Below are 6,762 nucleotides of genomic sequence, written 5' to 3'. Positions count from 1 at the left end.
AATTTATGACTGCCTGATGTAATATCATTTCTTTATGATACAACTTATAGAAATATACGTATCATAAAAGTTGAAGTTATGTCATGCTCATAAATTATTTAGGCGTTTGTAAATTTAAAGCTGCTTTATAAATAATGTAGAAAATTGACCGCCGAAACACACAGCTGCGTGGCACATGTTATGCCTGAAAATTTCAACAACGAGTCAGTTTTGACCCAATTTCCCGTTGTCTCGGAGGGCTAATCAATAAAATACATAAAGGTTTAATCGTCGTCGTCGTCGACGAGTTGCTACCGGACTGCTTCTTCGCTTATTGGCTTCATGTCAATATATGCTTTGTTTACTATATAGAAACAAATATTGGACAGTCCCGGACAGGCGGACGACGAGCGTTTCGAATCAAAACGGTAATTGAAATATAATCTCGCGTGTAAATTGCAATTTTCGATGGAGGAGCAGCTACCTTCAAGCTCCTTTTCGTTAAAACCGTTACAACGGGAGCGTAGGATTATTCTGTAAGTGGAGAGCCAAAGGTGAAATATAACGTTTCTATTAATTGTGACATTGCAAGTGCTTAATCTTGATAGCGCACCCGGACGGGCTTGGGACGTAACCAGCGGCGGATATATGTATATACGTATTGCTATCCAACACATGGCGCTTAATGTATTCCATCTGTGTGAATAAATATATGATACAAGTTCACGAGTTTCGCATTACAAATATGAAAGGTTAAGGCCACTCGGTGCGTGCGGCGATATTTTCCTGCATTTGAGTCTGCTTTAGTCGAAACTGTTCATCATTCCGCGACATCGATTTTTCACGCACAATCGAGACTCGCTATGACTATACCCGGACCCGACGTAACGAGATGTCCCATTTTTAGCAAATCAATCATCAATGGCAGAATCTTGGGCGAATTTAGAGAAGATTCCGTCAAGGAGAAGTAGCGAAAGAGATGAATTTGACATGACACTCATCAATTTTCATCATTTTCATCAAGGAGTTTTAATTTCAATTAGAAGCAGAAGTTGAGTATCTCACTAGTCTAAACTAGTGAGTTATTGTTTCAACTCTGCTCGAGATCTATTTTAAATGAATCTATATTACCAATAGCAGAGTCTTTGGCAAATTTGGAGACAGTTCTACAAAGGGAAGAAATACCGAAATGGATTTTGCGCAACCCTTGAAATTTTGTCGTCAAACTTTATCTTTGAATTTTAACTTCGATTCAAAACAGAAGTTAGGTATGTTGCAAGAATAAACTACATCATTTTCAACTCTACTCGAGTTCCGTTTTTAATGATTTTATTTATCATGGAAGAATCTTTGCCGAATTCGAAGGAGATTCCATCATAAAAGAAGAAATATCAAAAAGAGATGGATTTAATTTTCATAATTTTCATCAAGTTTCAATTTCAATTAGAAGCAAAAGGGTGTCAGGCAAGTCTAAACTATGCCATTATTCCAAATCCACTCGATTCTAAATTAAATCCAAAATTGGTATTCTAAAATAAAGCATTTGTTCCAATCAATCGCGGATCCGCGATTACACGTCCATTAGCGAAAATTAATCACGTGTGCAACAACTCGCGGAAGCGTGTGGTATTACGTATCTACGATCGAAGAGGTGTGATAGAAGTTATCGACAGAAAATTTTGACGGACGAATTGCGGGACGAGAGGGGCAGTCAGTACTTCTCGCCGTCTGGATGGCGGAACATCGAAAAACGAATCGGCAATGAAATATTGCCAAAAAAAGGCGCCAAAAAAATAGTCACCAGCTGGGAGAGAAATATCGATGCTAATTACGTCGATAGCGAATAGATAGAGGTACAGCATGGCCGGCTCGAACTGGCCGATATATACCGTCGCCAATTGCGAGCAAATGCTACAAGGAAGCTATTATTAGCGCGCGTTGGATCGAGAAACCTGACGACACAGATGATGCTTAAGTTCGACAAGCCATCGATATTCGTATCGATTCGCCGTCGAAGAGTAGACCCAACATATTTTTTTTATCAGGCCCGACGTCGACGGAAAAAGATAAAAAGGAATATCTTGAAAAATTAAGGAAAATCGTACAACAGAAAAATAGAAATTACGCTTTAAAGAGACGATTCTGCAACATTGTGAAATAGCAGAATGCAAGCAGAACTTTATTTTCTTTCAACTGTAGCCTATGCCGAAAAGAAAATTTAGTAATAATAATCTGGATTTGGTGAAATAACTTCAATCAAACGTTTGATTAATATAATCAAATATCTAGTAATATTTAATAATTATGTTAATAGTAACCAAATGTAATAATAGTGACCAATTGGTTATTAAACGGTTAGTAAATGGTTACTAAATATTACTGAATATTTGGTTACGTTAATTGAATATATTTAATCGAAACTATTTCATCGAAACTCAATACCATCATCTAGATTTGATTATTATTACTAGATTCCTTTTTTCAGTGTAAAAACGACAGAAATCTCTTTTACAAATATAAATAAAGTAGATATCTTAATCGCGCCAAATTTCGCGAGCGCGATGGCAGCTCGCGACAGAACACTATTATCGATCTTTGTCGTACCGCTTGATAGCGGCCGATATCGATTATTGATAACGAGCGGAGGTTGTTATCCAGTGGAGCGAGAGTGTTCCGCGAGGCCGATTATTTTTGTTCGCTCGCCCGTGAATCACCCGGCATTTCCCCGTTCACGAATATGCCTCAGCCAACGGAAGACGTCGGATGACATTATCGTGAAAAATGAGTATAAAGATAACGAGGGTGCGGATAAATGTCAAGTAAATGCGACGTCAATGTGGGCATTTACAGAATGCGAGACGCATCCTTCGGGAGTCTTTAGATAGTCAGAGCGCAAACAAAAGTGCGTACCATGAAAATCAACAGCGTAGAACGTCTTGAGAGAACAAGAGGTCAGACTGCTCGAAGACCTTTGATTCTCTTTGACTTTGAAATTCTTTGCGGCGAACTGAATGAATGTACGAAAGTGAATACTCTCCAGGAATACTTATGTAATATAAAAAAAAGGAGAAAAATATTTTTTTGTAACAAATACTTATATAAAAATATACTGAAATATTTTCCGTTGTTTTTATCGAGGTTTTTTTATTATTTTGTATAATAATTCGGCTCTAGGTAGTCCAATCATTTTTAGCTAAAAATCGCAGCTATTATCAACAAAAACCAAAAATAAAAAAATTAACACAATGGCAGCAGATAAATTCAATTTTTTCAGTTAAAAAAATGGAGTTTATCGCTGCCATTGTGTTAATTTTCGTTCGATCTATTTTGTAAAAGTTTATTCCTGCTGAAAATTTTTGAATAAAAATCATTATGATTGGATTATCGAGAGCCAAAATATTATTGCAAAACGGAAAAAATAATGTATACTTTAGTTATGTGTATATGTATATACGTACGGATTTGCTAATAAAAATATATTTTGTTACCCTTTACATATTCTTGTTGTCTATAAATACTTTCAAAATTTCATTTTTACATTTATTGAGCTTGTAACAAAGAATTATCAAACCAAATACGATTTTCGAGTAACCAGATCCTCTAATCCCCTTAGCGAAGACACACGTATATTTTAACATAATTATGCCAAAAGGATGTGGAAAAAACTTTAATTTCAACGTTATTATTCAGCAATTTATCATCGTTTGACGGCGCCCATCTCTTTTTCCCCATCAGCTGATTAACTCCTTACAGGACGGTAAATCAAAGTACAAAAACAGTAATAATGCTGGAGTCCCATTATTGAAGAAATATAAAAAGCAGCGAATGCTCTATTAAAGTTCATTTTTGCATGCGATTGCGAATAAAATATAAAGTACCAAATATATTCAAATAGTTCATACAACGTAAACGTAAACTCAAACTTTGCAGACGTGATCTTTTTGGTTGATTGGAAGTCTTCCCTTTAATAAAGCTTTAATTGAATATTCTCTTTATTTAGTATCTTCTTATTTCTTAATATTAAATTTCTCGATGATTAACAAGAGAACCTTGCAAAGCGTCAAATTTTGATTTATTTATTCACGTTAATAATATTTTGAAAAAGTAATTTTTTTCAATTTTCAAAAATTTTATTGAAAATTATTTTTTCAAATATTCGATAATTATTCAACATATCAGAAAATTTATACAAAAGTTTTATAATAAAATTACCTCTATCCAAATAACATTAAAAAAAAATAATTTTCAAATAATTTTTAAGATAATTCTTTTTTAAAAATATATTATGAATATAAAAAAAGTTTTATGATAAAGCTTTTATATTTTTTTATATCTTGTGAATAATCTTTAAAATATAAAAAAAGCTAAAAAGTCTTTAAGAGATGATTTTCTTAAAATCGTTTTTTTCGATTCTGATATTTTTAAAATTCCATTTCCGTAACTTATATGTATGTATATAAAATTTCATAACTTATATGCATATTAAAATCAAAATTCGATACTTCGCGATGTTTTCTTGCAGCTCAAGTAAAAAATCTGTTAAGAAAAAATCGCCTTGAAATTGGGCGATTAATTTTATTTTTTAAAAAATAAAGGTTAAAACGCCCTTCGAACTGTATCACGTCGCGTTCGTCAGCGAGGGAGCTTTCACGCCTAGCTTTACCGTGATTTTTTCGTACGCTCAGTGAAGGCCTCGATAGCATGATAACGAAGCGTTGCGGCAATATTTTATGATAAAAGCGATAAACTCTGTTTATCCGGAAAAACTGGCGGATGCTCACGTGCAATCGCGGGCACCGGTTGTCAGAGCTGCAGCTGCTATCGTAAAAAAAAAATCAACGATAAAGGCCGTTATCACGTGAAATACAGTAATAGATGCGTTTAAGTAAAAAGGCGATCTCCTCGTTCACTTGTTCGTCATTCCAATGATCCAGATAAGCGTTATTTTGAAACTCTCGTTAACACTAAGCCCGGTGAAACTAAGGAAATCAAACGTGAAGTTACGTCGTAATTAAGGTGTCCACGTGTAATTAGGACGTTTCCCATGAACGCATTCATTTTTTCACAAACGTGTTGAAACGTACTCGAGATCAGATTGTTTCAATTTTTCATATTCGACATATTTTCTGATGTATTTATCTACATAATTTTAATATTTTATAAAAAAAATAATTATTTTCAAATATTTTCTTGACATTTATTTTTTTTAAATATTCAAAACCTATTCAAGATATCAGAAACATTTTATGCAAAAGTTTCATAATAAAATTACCTCTATTTATCTATATTATCTTAATTAAAAAAAAAATATTTTCAAAAATTTCTTTGAAGATAATTATAAAAAAAAATATCTTATGAATAAATAGAGATAATTTAACAATAAAACTTTTGTATAATTTTTTGATAACTTGAATAGTTTTTTATCTATGAGATCGTAAGCATTTTGTTTAAATTTTAGAAACTGCAAAGAATGTGATCATCTTTTAATTATTTATAACGAATTAAAGATGTATAACGAAAGATTAAAGATAGTTATTTTTTAATCCAAAGTATACAGTCCGTGAAGTAGAAAACGACTACACAAGCTAGAAGTGATTTGAGAACAGATTTCCGACTAATAGCGAGTCTAAATAAATAAGAAAAATCAGACGTCAATCTTGCGGACTACATTATCGGATTTATATAAGCTATGAAACTGCAAACATCGACCTCGCGATAGCGCATACGCGCTGCGGTGACTATAGTCAACAAGTAAATATTTGAGTAATAAAACGCACGCGCCGGCATGCTCTTTGCACCTTTATGCTTTGATAAATGCATTGCGTCGCGCTGTGTAAAGCATTATACTCGAAAAAAAAAGTCTCCCTTTATACCGGTTGAAGTGAAACCCACATAAAGCCGATTAAGAATGCATAAACGAATAAAATTCAAATATCCATGAAATCCTGGAAATTTGTTTGATGTTAATGCATTGCGCTGCAATGATGCGTTTAACGTAATTAAACGACATTACTGAAGTAAAACACGTGCCGGAATCAAACGGAATTGACAAGGCAACTTGAACGTAGAAATGAATATATTATAGGCACGTGTTTAATTCACTCAATAGCCCGCTCTATTGGCATACTTATACCTAATTTACTTATTGTTTATTCGTTAATGCCACTTACATCTCATTGTAATGTCGATATAAAATTGCGAGCCAAAAATGGAAATGAAGAATGTGTAAACGTTATATCGATTCGCTAGTTCATAATGCAATTCAAGAAAATTTGTTTTCTTTGACAGTAAGTCAAAGAAAAAAAAAAGGGGAAAATTATTGTGTCACTAATTCAATTTTAATGCCGCGTATTCCTGCCATTCTAAATTGATATTCTTTCTGCTGAACGATTCGTCTGATAACGGGCAGGTGATCAGGCAAGTGTAAGAGAATTCGATGGTTCGGAAAACTAGTATTTACTTCTTCGCTGCCTCTTCATTACAGATGAGAACCTGCTCTGCCATACGCTGCCATAATTTTTCAAGCGATGATTACATTGATTAATCACGTGGGACAAGACATCTTTATGAGTTACGTCACGCATACGTATAAACAGTTTTTGCCGTGTTTATCAAACGGATTTAAGTTTAATTTAAGCGAATCACGCCGTGATCTAGAAAACTGACGTCGCGGCGCACAAACGAACCAAGTTCCGAAATCGTAAATATCTTTTGAATTGGTTAAAAAAATCTACGCGATTTCAGACAGAAGATTTCCCAAATGAGATCAGAGACAAGGACAAA

Source organism: Solenopsis invicta, chromosome 14, assembly GCF_016802725.1.
Source record: "Solenopsis invicta isolate M01_SB chromosome 14, UNIL_Sinv_3.0, whole genome shotgun sequence".
Classification (NCBI taxonomy): domain Eukaryota; kingdom Metazoa; phylum Arthropoda; class Insecta; order Hymenoptera; family Formicidae; genus Solenopsis; species Solenopsis invicta.
Note: the sequence above shows the minus strand (reverse complement) of the source record.